This window comes from Lepidochelys kempii, chromosome 3 (assembly GCF_965140265.1).
Source record: "Lepidochelys kempii isolate rLepKem1 chromosome 3, rLepKem1.hap2, whole genome shotgun sequence".
Lineage (NCBI taxonomy): Eukaryota > Metazoa > Chordata > Testudines > Cheloniidae > Lepidochelys > Lepidochelys kempii.
The window spans coordinates 65,767,749-65,784,027 of NC_133258.1; the positions used below are offsets into that span (position 1 = coordinate 65,767,749).

At 43.7% G+C, this 16,279-nt stretch overlaps 1 long non-coding RNA gene across 1 annotated transcript; it reads left to right on the forward strand.

The window, feature by feature from the left end:
• The first annotated feature begins 1,443 nt into the window (after nt 1-1,443).
• Nucleotides 1,444-14,873, forward strand: LOC140908176 (uncharacterized). Its single transcript, XR_012157793.1, has 3 exons — nt 1,444-1,851; nt 6,159-6,259; nt 13,596-14,873. It is a non-coding gene; the product is annotated as an uncharacterized lncRNA (long non-coding RNA).
• Nucleotides 14,874-16,279: the final 1,406 nt, after the last annotated feature.

The following is a 16,279-nucleotide window of genomic DNA, read 5'->3' on the forward strand; positions in this document are numbered from 1 at the left end:
AGCCAGGAAAACAAACGGAAGGTTTTGGAGCGCTCATAACAATGTTCAGAATTTATTCCTCGGAATTAACACAAAGAAAATATATCGGAGTAAGAATAGTAGACTGAATGTCTGACTGTATAATGTTTCAGAGCGGTAGCCCTGTTAGTCTGTATCAGCAAAAACAACTAGGAGTACTTGTTGCACCTTATAGACTAACACATTTATTTGGGCACGAGCTTTAGTGGGCTAAAACCCACTTCATCAGATGCATGACTGTATAATGTTATACACACACACGCTTTAAATGTGATATATGCTATTCATTCAGGCAACGCCAGCTTGAACCTAATATTAAAACAGAGTATCTTTTAAACGTGCAACAACTGGACTATGCACCGCTCTCTTTTCGCTTCCATAGTATTTATGATGAAAATGGTGTTAGAGTATTTTGGGATTTTGTCTCAGCCTCTTGATCACAGAAATATTCACTTCGGATCAAACCCTGCTGCCTTTTGTCAGGCAAAACTCCCCGTTGTGAATTTTGCCAGCGTAGGGAGAGCAGGATTTGGCCACACGAAAAGCAGCTTGTCTGGCACTGAAAAGCTAGTTGCTGTTTTTTAACTGAGCCGATTTTGAAAAGTGCAAATTAGTGCAACCGATTTTGCAAACCCCAGCCAAAGCAGGGGCGGTGAATCCCGGATAAACCGAGGTTTTACAGGTAAGGGGGTTTAGAAAGTGCTGGTAATCCCGTCTCACTCGAGAAAGAACCCCTTGGCTTACAGCTGCCAGAGACCCCGCTGGGAGCGGAAGGCAGGGCTCGCCCTGCGGCAGATGTTGCATTCTCTGGCCGGTCTGTCCCCCTCGGCTCGGGAGGGAGGCAGCGGCAGACCCTGATGCGCAAGGAGCGGGAGCTGGGTCTCTGCCGGCGGTACATCGTTTCCTCTCCTTCGTTCAACACTTCACGTGCCTGTTGTTCGCTACCCATATAGGGCAGCACCAAAGCCTGGCGGCGCGACACCCCAGCCTTCCGTGACTCGGATCTGATGGCAGACACATTCCGCTCCCGCCTGCACCCCCCAAACAAGTGTCTGATAACCGCTGGGGGGGGGGGGGGAGAGGGGAGCATGAGGAGTGGTACATGCATTTGAAAGCAGGGGATCGCAGCGCGGACTCCCTGGCAGAGGGGGAAACGTGGGCTTCCGCCGAGCGTCCCCGTCATTGTGCAAAACCCCCTTGTGGCTGGGACTCAGCCCCGCACCCACAAGCGAGGGGCCGCGGTCTCCGGGGAAGCAAAGAGACGAACCGCGGCAGGGGACCCGGGGCAGCTAGCGGGGGCGGGGCGTGGCCAGGGTCAGCGCCCAGCCTCAGGCTAGGTCCGCTCAGCCTGGTGGACTCTTCTGGCCGGAGCTGGCGGGCAGCAGCCGGACGCCCGCTGAGCCGCGCCAGGCGTGCAGCGGGGCAGAGCGGTGGAGGCGATTCGAGCTGCTCCGTGCCCGGCTCCCCCTCGCGGCGACCTGCCCGGTGGGGGCTGCCGCGGGACAGGCGCTCAGAGCTGGGGGTCTGCGCCGGACACTCAGCGCCCCTGGGGCCCCAACAGCTCGGGGCTCGCGCTCCCTCTCCCCCGGCCGCCGCCAGTTTCTGTTGCTTCCCTTGGTGGCAGCGGCTGACAAAGCAGCAGCCGGGCGCCACGTAACCCGTGGACATGCGGTGGGGTAACGTAGTGGGGCAGCGCTTCTTCCGAGTGGCGATGTTTGCCCCCCGGCTAGATCTCCCCAGCACTGCGCCTACCGAGGCAGCCAGAAGGGAAGGCGCTGGCAGAGAGAGGGGCTAGGAAGTCGGGGGCAGCTGCTCTCTAGCTCCCTAGCTTGGGTAAGTAACCCTCAGCCACGTCTCCCCTCCAAGAACTTAGCTCGTGCTGGGAGATCTCCCCCGGCTGGTCCCGTCTACCTTAGCCGCGGGAGGCCGTGGTCATGCTGCGGTACGCTTCTGGAGGGGGGCCTCAGTTATAGGGGCGCAGCTTGAGCCGGCAAGATTTGCACCTGTCTTCATTGATTTCTGAGATTTGGGACGCGTGCACTGCCCTCCCTAGCTCCCCCCCCCCCCCCGTTTGGACCCATTTTGCAAGTTCAAAAAACTGGAGGGTTTATTTTGAAGTTGCCGGTTTGACCAGTGACAAGAGAAGTTGAGCCTCTTCCTAGCTTCAAATATACATACTCCACTTTGATTAAGACATGTCTGCTTCCAGAAGCTAGGAGCATACAGGCCTGGGAAGGCCCTGGAACAGACTTTACACCATGCCATTATTTATATGCAACAGGACTATTTTAAGTAATTTTAACAGGTGTAATTTATTTTCCTCTCCCTTTGAGCTCTGTACTCTTCCACTCAGGGTAACCTAGACCCCTCAGCCCATGAATGAAAGGATTAAAAAACAGTCCCAATAAATAGTTTAACCAACACCTCTCTGAGGTGCCCTGCTCCCGTCCCCTTCCCTACTGATCTCATATACTCTGGGTCCTGTATGGTCCTGCCCCAGGGTGTTATTGGAGTGAGAATTGCAGAGTAAATTGCATCACTGTGCCCCATTTGGGGTGGCTTTTCAGCTACCCAGAGCCTGCAGGCCTGGGTCTTCTGAAGGACGCCACACAGGGAATCTGGCTCTGTACTACACAAATAAAATTAAGGTTGCTTTATTTACATTTATATATATATATAAAATATATATATATGCCAAAATGCAGTATACATTACAGCTTCTGTATTTCCCCCTCTCCATAGGTATATTTAACTCCCATTGACATTGATAGGAATTATGCACATGTCTAGAAAGGAGAACAAAGCCTTAGATCTTTTTCTCATAGTTTACATGAGATCAAAGGGAATCGAATGGAGTTAATGAAGGGCCAGATGGGTTTTGTTTATACTCTCTAAGACAGTACAAGAGAATGGGAAGGAATATGTGTACTTTAACGGGGTAGAAGAGGACACTTATTGTAGCATTTAATGGGCACAGAAGGAAGCATGTTATCTTCAGAAGCAGGAAAGGCTTGCTTATTTTCCCCTTAGGTAGTGGTGGGATGTCATGGCTTTGGCCAGCTTTGGCAAGCATTGGATGAAGGGCTTCCAGACTCTGAAATCACTCACCTTTGTCTCTTTGGAAGCACGAGTTTCTCTGTACCCAGAGAATTCTATATTTTTGCTTTTAAGCCGTGGGATATGTGGATTTTTCCAATTCATGGCAAATGTGTAATCTAAGCTTCTAACAGGAGAAGGATCTGTAAAGGCAGTAGAGTCTTTGATTTGGATCCTTGCTGTGAACACTTACAGGAGATTTTGGCATAAAGGATGCAGGATGTTACAAACCTTCCTGGTTGTGTATAAAGAGCAACTCTCAAATCCCAGAAGATTCAAAGGCCCTTTGCCCCTGTCCCTTCTTCCTCAGCTCCTTGACTTTATGGGCTACAACTGCCACTGGGATCCCTTAAAAAGGAGATGGGGGTCTGGAGTACAGATAATACAGCCCACGTTGCATTACCTTTTTAACTTCAGCTTTGGAGGGCCAGATGGGTAGGGATCACCCAGTCTCTGCCGCCTCCTCCACTGTAGCTCCAGGCTCCGTGGAATACCATGTGCAGGGTCATAAGAAGAGTAAATGATGTCACAAGGAGTACTGAATACCTTTCTGGGGGGAGGGGAATCTGTACACAGCCATATCGTCTCCAAGTGCGGCTCTTGCAGGGGTGTGTTTGTGGGGGCAGTCAGGGACATATTGTTGTATATATGTTTGCATTACAACTTTGTGCTGGACAATTAAGCAACATGTTAGAAATTTCCTAACAATGTGATGTCGTGTCCTGGCACTGCATGATAATTTTGTAATGCCATTTGATGAAAAAGTGATTCCAGTGATGTGTTCTACAGCTCTAATTGTTGACAAAGTGCGTCTCTTGCTTTTGAAGATTTAGCAGCTGAAGTGAAGGACTGGGAGGCCACCTTGTTTTAATAGATGCAGCCAGAGTCTACCTTAAAATTACTTAGCCAGGGCTGATGCTTATGTCAATTATTCTGAGGAGGATAGAAACCATTCATGTTTATACTTTCCAATGAAAATGATATAAAGAAGACCCTATCACTGCATAGCCCCATCTTCTCTTTCCTCAGTTCTGCCTGGTAAAAAGATAGTCATGCATCTATGAGTGACACCACTTTCACCTGTTTTAGGTGTGTTTATATGCCTTTCATTCTGAGTGAAACTTCATATTTGTATTCATTTGCTGATTTTTATATGCACATGTGGTAGGTCAAGTTTTGCCCATGTTAGCCACGGTTTTGTGCTGTTTGTTGTGTTAATACTTTCCCTGGCTGTATTCCTTGTTAAAAAGGAACAAAATTATTTTTTTCATGGTTAGGGACTAGCAGAAAAATCATGAGGACTTCCTTGCCCTTTTATATATCTAGCATTTTTTATTGAGTGAGTGTGCAGTAATTTGTGTGGTTTAATAAGTAACTTGACAGTTAATAAGATACATCTGTAGCAGATTTCAAAATAACTGGCTTCTTAGACATATAGAAAACACCAACATTCAACCTCCTTTCAGCTCTCTGTTGAGAAATTCATACTTGGTTTAACTACACCGAAGTTAAGACTCCATTAAAGATACATACACTTTGGGATCAACTACCAGCCATAATTACCCTCTTATGGATCCCAAAACTGTCATTAGAATGAAGATTTATTATCTACTTTAAATAATCTACCAAGATTTGCCCTTGCAGTTACAAAAAGCTGCTAATTAAGAAATACAAGGTATTTTTATGAGGCTTAATGGTGCCAGTGTAAAAGGAAACTCAGATATTGAATTCTGCAAATAAAGAGACATCCTATGCCTCCATGGTCCGTATGTAGATGGGCCCCTGCCTCACATATGGAAAGGGGAGGGATAATTGCATCTGTGGCATTATGCCTCCTTTCCCCAGGTCCTTCAGAGGAAGCTACATGAGATTAGGATCTAGCCGGGTAAAGGGATGGAGACTGGTGTCAAGAGCTGTGGGCCACATCAGCACTCCACTGGCCCTGAGAAAATCACACAGCAAAAGGTTGTAATTTCCTTTTCTGTGGTGCCTTCCCCATGGTGGGAAACCCTCCCTTTAAGTAAAACAAAGCTTCCCAGCAAGGGCCCCAGATAGGGGGTGTTCCCGGTAGTGAGACCCCATTGAAGCTATTCTGCCAGGATGGGGGTAGAAAGTAAGGGATATGCTGGAGACACAGAGCCAGATTGGATGGTTCAGGCATCCTGTGGATCCTGGGAAATGATGCTATGAGATGGGAGAAACAGGATTCCATTGTAGAGCTTCCCTATGTCTTAGCTCCTGGGGAGGAAGTGATGTGGTCTGAAGTCTTAACTGCAGTTCTTTTAATGTTCTTTTTACAACGTTTTAAATGAATATGGATAGATAATGCATGCTAAACAGCACAGACATTTTTGGTAAATGTCTAATATTTTACCAAGAAGTTAATATAGGACGCTGAAGAATTATCTTGATCAAATCATTAGTAATTTCAATTAATCAAATACTCTCTGCTTTTCAGTGTCAAAGAGTTGGTAGTGGGTAGAGCTTCATCAAGTTGTTTTTGAAAGCTGATAAACAAGTCCCTTGATAACGCCTCACAAAAGGTTCCTTCATGTATTGACATCTGCCCATTTAGCTCCTATTGAAAGGCAAATCTGGAAAGTTACTCCAAATGCTTATATGTCAATTATTCAATTTGCTTGATGACAAATAATTTTTCAATATCTTATTGAGAGCAAACATGGCTCAAGACATAATTTATAAGGTTTAAATTTAAGACAAAAGTATTGCCAAACTATGCACTCAGCCCATTTTACCCCAATTTGAAATCTGTTAACTATCAGCATCTCTGCCTCAGACAAATACCAATAAAAATTATTTACTGACTGTGAGAGATGCTAAATCTTTTCACTGTAATATTCAGTTGCGTAAGATCACAAATTCTCATTTTCAGTAATTTACAACGGGTTATTTCCAGTTAGCAACAACACTTAGGACTTTCACAGTGCCTTAAATCTTCAAAGCACCATACAAACGTTAGCTACTTAATGTTCATAAACATCTGCCTCACATGGATGTTAAGTATTTCTATCCCTATTTTTCAGATGGCAAAACAGAAGCAGTAGAGTTGTGATTTGCCCAAAGCTATACCCCAAGTTAATGACAGAGGGAAGATTAGAATGCCTGACCTCCTGGTTCCAGTTACGTAAGTAGACAGTGAGTAAAACTTTTTAAAGCATCTAAGTGACTCAGGAGCCTAAATCCTAATGAAAGTCAATGGGACTTAATTTTCCACAGCTACCAAGTCACTTAGCTGCTTTGAAAAATGTATGTAGTGGCTTTTCCCCAAGTGTATAACATCAAATGTTGTAAACAGACTTGTATATGAAGAGGAAAGCAGACATTCGAAGCTAAAAGCAGAGTTTCAAATAACTAGTCCATTGGTCTATATGCAAGCCACTCCTTAAAGGTGGACTGGTTCTTGATCAGGCAGTGCAAATGTGGGCCCACACAGTGTCATGACCAGGGCTTGGGCAGTCAGACCTAATGGTCAGAGCAGGAGTCAGGGTCAGGCAGTGGTGCTGCAACAATTTTTATAGGGGGTGTGGCAGGTAGAAACCATATATTTTGGTTGTTATTACTATTTCAAGCCAGAGGGTGTGGCAGCACCCCCAGCATCCCTAGTTCCAGCACCTATCGGGTCAGACGTCAAGCCAAGGGTCAGAACTGAAGTCAGGAGTTGAGCCAAGGGTCGGAGCTGGAGTCAACAAACAGCTTCTCGTGATTTTATTCTGTTTAAACAATTCTACAATGCACAGCAACAGAGGAGGGGGATGCTGAGTATGGCTCTTTTAGCTCTTCTGTCTGAAGTTACAGGGAGTCATGCTAGGAGTGTCACTCAGCATAGGCTTGCGAGGCAGAGCAATGGGTTGGGATGGCTAGGCCATTCAGAGCTAAAGAGTCTCCTTGTGCAGGGAGAATCTCCAGCCCCTCAGATGTTTCAGCCCTGGAGAGTGAGGTACCTCTTTTGATTGTCTGTCTGTCTCATTTGCCCGTCTTCTGGAGAAGACCGGCCAATTAGAGCTTCTGCGAGGCAGGCAGCGCTCCTCTAGCCCCTCCCTCCTCCTCCTCTCAACAGCTTTTGGATAGGGGAGGGAAGACACTGTTCTCATGAGCGGGGATTTGGGAGAAAGGTGCTGAGAGGGCCTAGAAGCTGAGGGCAGCTCTGCTCCCTCCTCCTGTCTCCCAAGCAGTGGGTCCCTCTGCTCCTCTCTCCTCCCTGCAACACCAGGCCAGGCCTGGGAAGGGGGAGAGGGTGCTCTGTTGAACCACCCCTAAAACTGCAGGAGGATCAGAGGAACTGCCGGAGGGCAGAACTGATGTGGGGGTAGAATTAACGTGGGGGGCAAGGAGACAGAATTGTGGTGGGGCTCAGTGGGAGTATAATTAGTTGCTGGGCTGGACAAGGAGAATGCAACTGATCAGTTAGAATTCTGGAAGCTGGAAACTCCGCACCATCAGGAAACCAGTGAGAGCCCCTGCAGTGGGGAGCCAATATCACCTCACTATACGGAGGTGAGACACACATGGCAATGACACACATGCACACAGAGGGTGGGCAGGGGGTGTCCAAAAATCAGAAGACAGAGCAAAACCCTAATTTAAAACAAATCAATCATGATTTTTGTGACAATTTCATTATTAGAAAGTGAGCTTGGCACTTGAGTGAGAGACTGAGGCAGAAACTTTGGCAAGAAGGAACTCAAAGGGAGAGAAAACTTTGTGGCAAAGGAAAGCACAGCAGGTTTGCAGTTCTCATGGGAGGACCAGATGGCAAACCTTGGTCCTCCTCTCAAGGTATTTTCATTTTTTTTAATTTTATTTTTTGGCTATGAGCTGTGGAACAAGACATTCACTGGCTACAAATACCGTGGATTGTGTCTTCAATTCAAAACACTCAAAGGGATAGAGTAACTGTTTGCACTGCAGTTTTAAGTTTTTTTGTTGTTTTTTTGTTTTTGTCCCTGGTTAGAAATACTCAGTAGTTTCATCACATCAAAAACTTAAGTGAGTGCACATAGCTAAGAAGATCTCAAGGTAATGGTGAATTAAAGAATAAAAAAAGCCTCCTTTTCGTGAGTGAAACCAAAGGACTAGCCCTCTAAGCCAAAACCTATTAAATCTGAAGGAAAAAGCAACTTTCAGATGGCCTTGTGCCTACACTTGGAAATTTAATTGAATTTGGAGTAGACTTATAGACCTAGAGACCCACAGCATGAGATTAATTATTTGCTGTAATGATGGCAAAGGCTAGCAATAAATTGGCCAGCTGATCCAGCCAACAGGATAAAAGAACCTAATCAAGGGTGGTCAGGATAAATCAGGTAAAATCCTTCAATGGCGGAAAGCCACTCGGAGGGGAAGCAAGCTCCCTGAGAGTTGTTAAATATTCTTTAGCTTGACCATTTTATGCTCAACAAGGCCCCGTCCTTACATAATTCTGTTTGCACAGGAAGAAGTGTATGGGAGCTTTGCCAACTGTATATAATTCATTGTAAAATCCTTGAAAATCCTATATTTAAAATATGTATACAACAAAAAAGTTATTTCACACATTCCTACTCAGCAACCAGGTTTTAAGATAAACAAAATCCATTCTCAAAAATAAAAAAGGAAGAAATATAGATCCAGATCCTCAGTTGGTATAAATCGGCAGACTTCCACTGAAGTCAATGCAACTCTGCTGATCTAAACCAGCTGAGGATCTGGTCCAGCGACAATAAGTTTTATTTTAGATTATAAACTCTTTGGAGCCTAACTGAGCGCTCTAGGCACTTCCACAATATAAACCATAACTAGAAATAGTATAATCCTGAGATTTTGCTCACTAAATGTTACATCAATTGAGATTAGTGAATTTAGGATTGTTCAGAGGACCAAGAAGGAACATGCACTCAGATGTAATTAGTCCTCTGAGAAGCCCAGGCATACAGGACCTAGGTTAAGAGCAATCTATCAAAGTTACATATTAAAAGCTTGGGGAAGCAAATTAAACAAAAAAAGTTAGATATTCCTTTTAATTCTTGACATAAAAAATGGGGGTTCCTACGTTCAAAAGTGTGATGGGTTTGGTCACAGAGAGCACCGTGGGACTGTCACCTGATGTGCTGAAATTACCTCTGAGCCCATTTTCCCTGCCAGCTTGGGACTTCCAGAATCCTGTCTTGTTGAGCCAGACATGCTAGCCTGCTGCAACATAGACTCAGTGTCTGGGCCACCCCCGCAAAGCTGCAGACTTTAACCAAAAACAGCTCAGCAGGTTACCTCTCCAACACCCAGCCACCCAGTTCCCAATGGGATCCAAACCCCAAATAAATCCGTTTTACTCTGTATAAAGCTTATACCGGGTAAATTCACGAATTGTCTGCCCTACATAACACTGATAGAGAGATATTCACAGCTGTTTGCTCCCCCAGGTATTAATCACTTACTCTGGGTTTATTAATAAACAAAAGTGATTTTATTAAGTATAAAAAGTAGAATTTAAGTGATTTCAAGTAATAACAGACAGAACAAAGTAAGTCACCAAGCAAAATAAAGCAAAAACACGCAAGTCTAAGCTTAATATATTAAGAAACTGATTACAGGTAATATCTCACCCTCAGAGATGTTCCAATAAGCTTACCTCACAGACTAGACTCCTTCCTAGTCTGGACCCAGTCCTTTCCCCGGTATAGTCCTTGTTAGTTCCAGCAGACATCTGAGGTGGTAAGCAGGGGTTTTCTCATGACTGGCAGCCCTTTTTGTCCTGTTCCACCCCCTTTTATAGCTTTGGCACAAGGCAGGAATCTTTTGTCTCTCTGGGTCTCCACGCGTCCTTCTAAATGGAAAAGTACCAAATTTAAGATGGATTTAATTATCAGGTGACATAGTCACATGTCACTGTAAGACCCCTAGTCTCCATTCCCTATGGGCTGACCCACACGTAAACAGGAAGGCTTTCAAGTAACTAAGGCCATTTACAACTGATTGTTTCTGGAGCACCCTTAATGGCCTCCACTTAATATGTTTACATCTGTGATACAAGTTTATATCTTATTCTCCTAACTCTAGATATAGAAATAATACATGCAAACAAATAGGATGAACACACTTAGTAGATTACAAGCTTTCTAATGACACCATACAAGGGGTATTTAGCATAAAGCATATTCCAGTTATGTCATATTCATAAGCATATTTTCAAAAAGCATATGGAGTGCAACATCACAAAAAGGATATTATGCAATAAAACATATACTTGAGCAATCTTTAGCAGACTCAAAATTCCCCATGATATTGTGAGCATAATGAGTTTTCTACTGTTACTATCCTTTTAGTGCTGATAGTCAAAACATGGTGGAACTTAAAAATAAAATCTCTAGAACCACAGACTGATCAGAATTGAATGGTCATAATTATAATTTCTTCTAAATCTATTCTGGGTGATCACACATAGCATAAGACTGCAGTGATTCTAACACTTCCAGTTGTTCTAGAGATAGATACTGCTGGAGAACTAGGAAGAACCTCTCTAAAGGATCCAGTTCATTATATGACAATGGGAACATTCTCTTTAAAGAACAAACTGATGAGAGTCATTGACAATATATAGATAAAATATTCTCTCTTGTGTTGCCAGTTTCATGGTGGCCCTCACAATAGAGCTGAACAAATAATTGATGTTTCAGTTCAGTGGCTGAACTGAATAATCCAAAAGAATATTTGTTTTGGATTGACCCAAACCAGAATTTTGTTTTTTCTTTCTGAAACCAACAAACAAAAAAATTTCATTTCAGGTCGAATGAAATGTTTCATTTGTCCTGAAATGTTTTTTTTTTTTAATGTTGTTTTTTTTTAAAAAAGCACTCAAACAAAACAAGCAAACCTTTTAAAGTAAATCTAGCTACATTTTGAATAAAAGAGTAAACATTTTTGTTTCAAACATCAAAATGAAATGTTTCTACTTTTAAGTTTTGTTTTTCCATTTGTTTTGGCAGAAACTATTTCCCAAATATGACTCATATTCACAAATAGTTTTGCAAAATACTGCATTTTTTGGTGAATAAACTATTTGTCCGAAAACTATCACCCAGTTCTACCTCTCTGCCATGGGATTGTATAATAGAATTTTTGCCAACAGATTTCTCTAGATTGGGGCGAAAGCAGATTAATTGTCAGGATATTATAAAGGTAGATTTTCAGAGACCCAAATGGAAGCTAGGTGCCTAACTTACACTGAAGGTTATCAATGGTCTTCTCTATCTTGATAATTTATGTACAATTGAATCTGTTGACCAATAAGAGTCTGTGGCAGGGTAGTAGAGATGAGCGTGCAAGCTCTTTGGACAAAGACTGTGTTTAAGTACTGTTTACTGTTTATAAGTATCTATCTCAATGGGACTGTGATCAGGATCTCTGACTGCTACTACAATATTAGTATTACCATATCATCATCATCATAATAGGACGTGTTTTATAAGAGTTTTTTTCTCTGCACTGGAAAAAGCAACCACTAATGGAAAGAAATGTGAAGTTTCTGGCTGAAGTCTTGTGCAAGATTTCAGTAGATGCTGCCATGATCTACTGAAGTCAGTTGAGCTGCACTGTTTTACACGAGCTGATGATCTGGTCCCAGATGCATAAAAACAGTGACCAAGCTGACCTCTTTGCCATGTAGTGTTCAGCATTATATTTAGTACAGCAGCTTTCTTTCAGAAGCTAGGCAAAGATAGCAGGAAGCTAAAAATTCTTGTAGGGCACTCAGTCACTGCATGAAAAGTTTGAGGGCATGGAAAACTCTCACTAACACTGGTGTAAAGGGGAAGTAGGTTCCCTGAAGTCAAAGGGGGAAGTAGGAACAGAAGCAAGCCTTAGCCTTCCTCCTCTGTTGAAACTATATTAAAAATCCTGATAGTTCAAAGAAAGGGTGTGTTGTGTGTGTGTGTGTGGACGTGCGTGTGGAGGGAGGGGAAGGCAGTGACAGATTTTAAAGGAAACAAAAAAGAAAAAGCGCCAGAGCCACAAGGCAGCAATTCTGGTCATATTAAGACATGTCCTCAGACAGAAGTTAATGTAAGGGGACTATTGCCCCTTACTAACATTCAGTGGGGGTGTTTTAGTTGCTAGCTCCCAGTACTAAAAGGGGGAAGGGTCGATGGGGAATCAGGACCCTGAGACGACTAGTCCCTAGGAGAAATAGGGAGAAGCCAATGCTCCAGGTCAGCCTGAATGACAGGGCAGGCAGGCTAATCAGGGAGTCAGGAGGCCAGGGAGGTCCCGTCCTCCGTGTGAGCTGGATTTGCCTGGGTCAGACAGAGTGGGGCCAAGCTAAGGAAAGAGCAGGGGCCCAAGCTAAGCTGGGGAGCAGAGCTGTGCCAGATCCAGAGGGACCAGAAAAGCAGCCCAGAGAGAGCAGACCCTGTCCTGGGAGCAGAGCTGCAGCCCCAAAGCCAGAGGCACAGCCCAGAGAGAGCAGACTTGCCCTAGGAGGAGCTGCAGCAACCAGAGCCAGAGAGGCCAGAAAAGCAGCCCAGGAAGCAGGTCAGTGCTGGGAGCAGAGTCACAGAAGCAGCCTGCAGAGCAGACCTGTCCTGGGGGCAGAGCTGCAGCAGCCAGAGGCAGAGGGGCCAAAGAAGCAGCCCAGGGAGCTGGAGGCAGAGCAGCAGCAGCAGTGCAGAGACCGAGTGGTGCAGCTGGGGCTGGAGCAGTCTGGAGCTGGGTGCGGTGAGCAGCTGGGGAGAGCGAGGGGGACCCTGGGCAGCAGGCCCAGCACAGGGAAACGCCTCAGCCAAGAGGCTCTGCAGGCCAGGCTTGGATTGTAACCCCGACAGGGCGGGGGCAACACTGGGAAGAAGGGTCCTATCACTTAGAGCCTGAGGGCGTGTGGCCACCACCAGAGCAAGTGTCCAACCCACAGCATCCCTGCAGCACAGCCAGGGGCTGAGAAGAAGGCCTGGGACTTACAAGGAACAGACTGTGAACTGCCCGGACATTCCAGAGACACTGTTTGTGATGTTCCCTGCCACAGAGCAGGTTGATGTTTTTCCTTTAACCTTTCCCATTTTTCCTTATTCTTTTTAAAATTAATTGTTGATTCAATAACTTGCATTTGCTTTAACTTGTATGTAATGGTCAGTGGGTCAGAGAAGTGCCCAGTGCAGAGAGAGTACCCCGGAGTGGGGACACCCTAGCCCCCTGTCCTAGGTGACCACAGCAGGGTTGAGGGTCGAGCCCCCCAGGAATCCTGGGCCCAGCCTTGCTGGGGTTACGAGGACTCTGCCAGACAGGAGAGTGGAAGGGAAGTTCTCAAGGGCAGGGTGGCCACTGGGTAAAGAAAGTGGGAGGGAGGACTCAGATCCTTTCGCTAGCCCACTTCACCGGGATAGTGCAGAAGCCAGGAAAGTTCCCCACAATAGCGGGACTATTCCCCCGCTTACATTAAGATTATTATAACCCAATCTATCACTCTTTGTACCATGGGATTTTCTTGTTTCTTTCAGTGAGGAGGTTGCACCTGTTCACAGTTGTACACTGATCCATGACTGCAACATCAAGAAGATCATGACTGCAACATATAACCTTTGCGGAAGAGAAAAGGTTTTGTTTAGATCGTAAGCTCCTCAGGGCAAGAATGGTCTTTGTTATACGCATGTAAAGTTCCCTGGTTCCCAGTTGTGCCCTCTAAGTGCTACCCCAATAGAAAAAAAAAAGGGACAATCAGTGTCCAAAGTCATACTCTAAAGCTAACCAGTTCAATTTTTCACCATATTGTGGGGGGAGATGAGGAGCTTTCCTCAGAGGGATGAGTGACATAACTTTGCTGTTAGGTATTATGGGAGATCCCCAGGGAGTGTTTAACATGTTTAATGTGCAACAAGAACATCCTTTCTTGCATCAGATGAACTTCACTATATTAAATGGATGAATGCTTTGTGTTCTCAAAGAAACAGTTTCCCTGTGGAGGAAGAGTGGAAATATCTACATTATTTATGTGTTATCCAACTATCTAGCTACATATGTGTGTGTTATATTTTATGTGTGTTCCAATAATAGATATGCTGTATAAAGCTGGTTATAAAAGGGCCAGCAGAAGAGAAGTTTAATAGGTACTCAGTATAAAACTCAGACTTCTAATTTGCCAGCACTGTTTTACCTTAAGTTATAACTAACAATTATAAGAAACATCTGTGTCCCTGAGTACATTCCAAGGAATATATTCAAATAGATCTTCACATTTTAAAAACTGTTCCGATAACCAGCTTTTTTCGCCCCCAAGGAAAAAAAATGAACAACTGCCCTGCCAAAATAAATCCATTAGATCATGGATTAAATAGGTCTTCAAAAACTAGTAGAGAGGAGAAGTAATATTCTTCCCTTTCGTGGAGAAGGTTTTCGGAAACAAATTCAGTTTCTTAAAGCCTAAATATTATGTGGTCTTTGGCAGCAATCCTTTCAAAAATTTTGCTGGCAGTCTTTGATTGTTGACTGGTATAATCTGTCTTTAATAGCTTCCAGGAATTATAATGTGTTAGTTCCCATTTTTAACAAATGAAGAGTCATTACCTAGAATACTACAGAAAATGTGATTGCCACCAGGAATTTAAAATGGGTAATTGTTTTTCTCTTAATCAGTCATTGACTCATTATTTTCCTCTTGGTTTCACCTTTACCCCTTCCTAGATCCTAATGAACCAACAGGTACACGATAAATAAATAGAAAGGTAATCATTTTTCTCTTACAAAGACCATTCATGAGAAACTTTGTTCTGATACTGAAAGCTGAGAGATATAATAAAACTGAATGAAACATTAACATGGATCATAATGGTGATGTTTTAATTTTTTGCTATTTTGGATATTTAAATGATCAAATTATGTTTTTATGCTTAGGAAGTTTCCCACTAAACCATTTCTCCCCTGATTTCATATCTAGAGTCTGATTATTCTGTTGTAATAATCACATAGTAGCAGTATTTGTTATTAACACATTTTTGTCAATGATTTAATTTTATTTGCTTATGTTTCTCATTTTCATAATTGCCACTGAAATTGTTCTGATGAGCATTTTTTAAAACGGTCTCCGGGTCATTGATATGAGTAGCTGAGAAAAGACAACCCAGTCCCCAGATCCTTATCTTATTCCTTCTCCTTAAATACAAGATGAAATCTTGCTAAGGAAAAATAATTTGTTTTGCCCAACTCCAGTGAAGAAGTCATAAATATCAGCCACACTGAATAAATCAGGCAAGAGGAACAGGCTGATTATAGAGTAACAGATATAAGGTCTGATCCTTTGATCCTTACTTTGACAAGTATCCCACTGCCCGAGTGCGGATTGCGGGATTAGGCCCAAAGCATGTATCTTGGTCACCAGCCAACAATGACAAACCGAGTGAACAGAAATTAGTTTTCCATTTGCCATGCAGAGGCAGCAGTGTTTGGACTCAGAGTAGGAACATGAGTCTCCACTGTTTTCCATGTTTATTCCAACCTGCTCCCCCAACTACTGTTGTGGGAGAGGGCAAGAGGAAAAATGTAAAGTAATTGCTGTTATTAAGGGTTCTCTTTCAATGCTTTCTGCAAAATCTATTTAATGTACAATTAGTGTATCTGTCCTATTACCTGTCAATGGCGAATGGCTGTGTAGTCCCTTCGACGTGTATGAAGTCAGTGTAAAATACTACCAAATCAGCATTTTACACCCATTCTGTCATGGTATAAATGGCTACATAGGATGCGAGGCAGTGGAGAATCAGGCCCTATGTTTAGACCAGGGTTAGGGTTTGAGGTCAGGCTCACATTTGATAATGACAAAATATACCAAGCTGTTCACATGAGATTTAGGCCCTAAGTGTCAGAAATCTTGCAAGATCAGCAGACCTCAAGAGGTTTCATCCTGAAATCTTGCAAGGAGAGTTGATTTTACAAGATTTCCAGAAAATACACTCCTTTAAGTTCTTAATCAGTCTTGAAACCAAAAATAGGAGCAAATTCAAATCTGAACCTACCTGTGAAATTCAAGATTCTGGGTTTGTCCCAGTGCTGTTTTAATTTATACCTGTTGGTTCCATGGTGGGGCAATCTAGAATAACTGGAAGATATTGGATAGGTATACTGTGAGATATCACAGGACTGCTAGTCCTTTTTCATGATATACAAGAGTAACAGGTGTCACCGTGTGTCT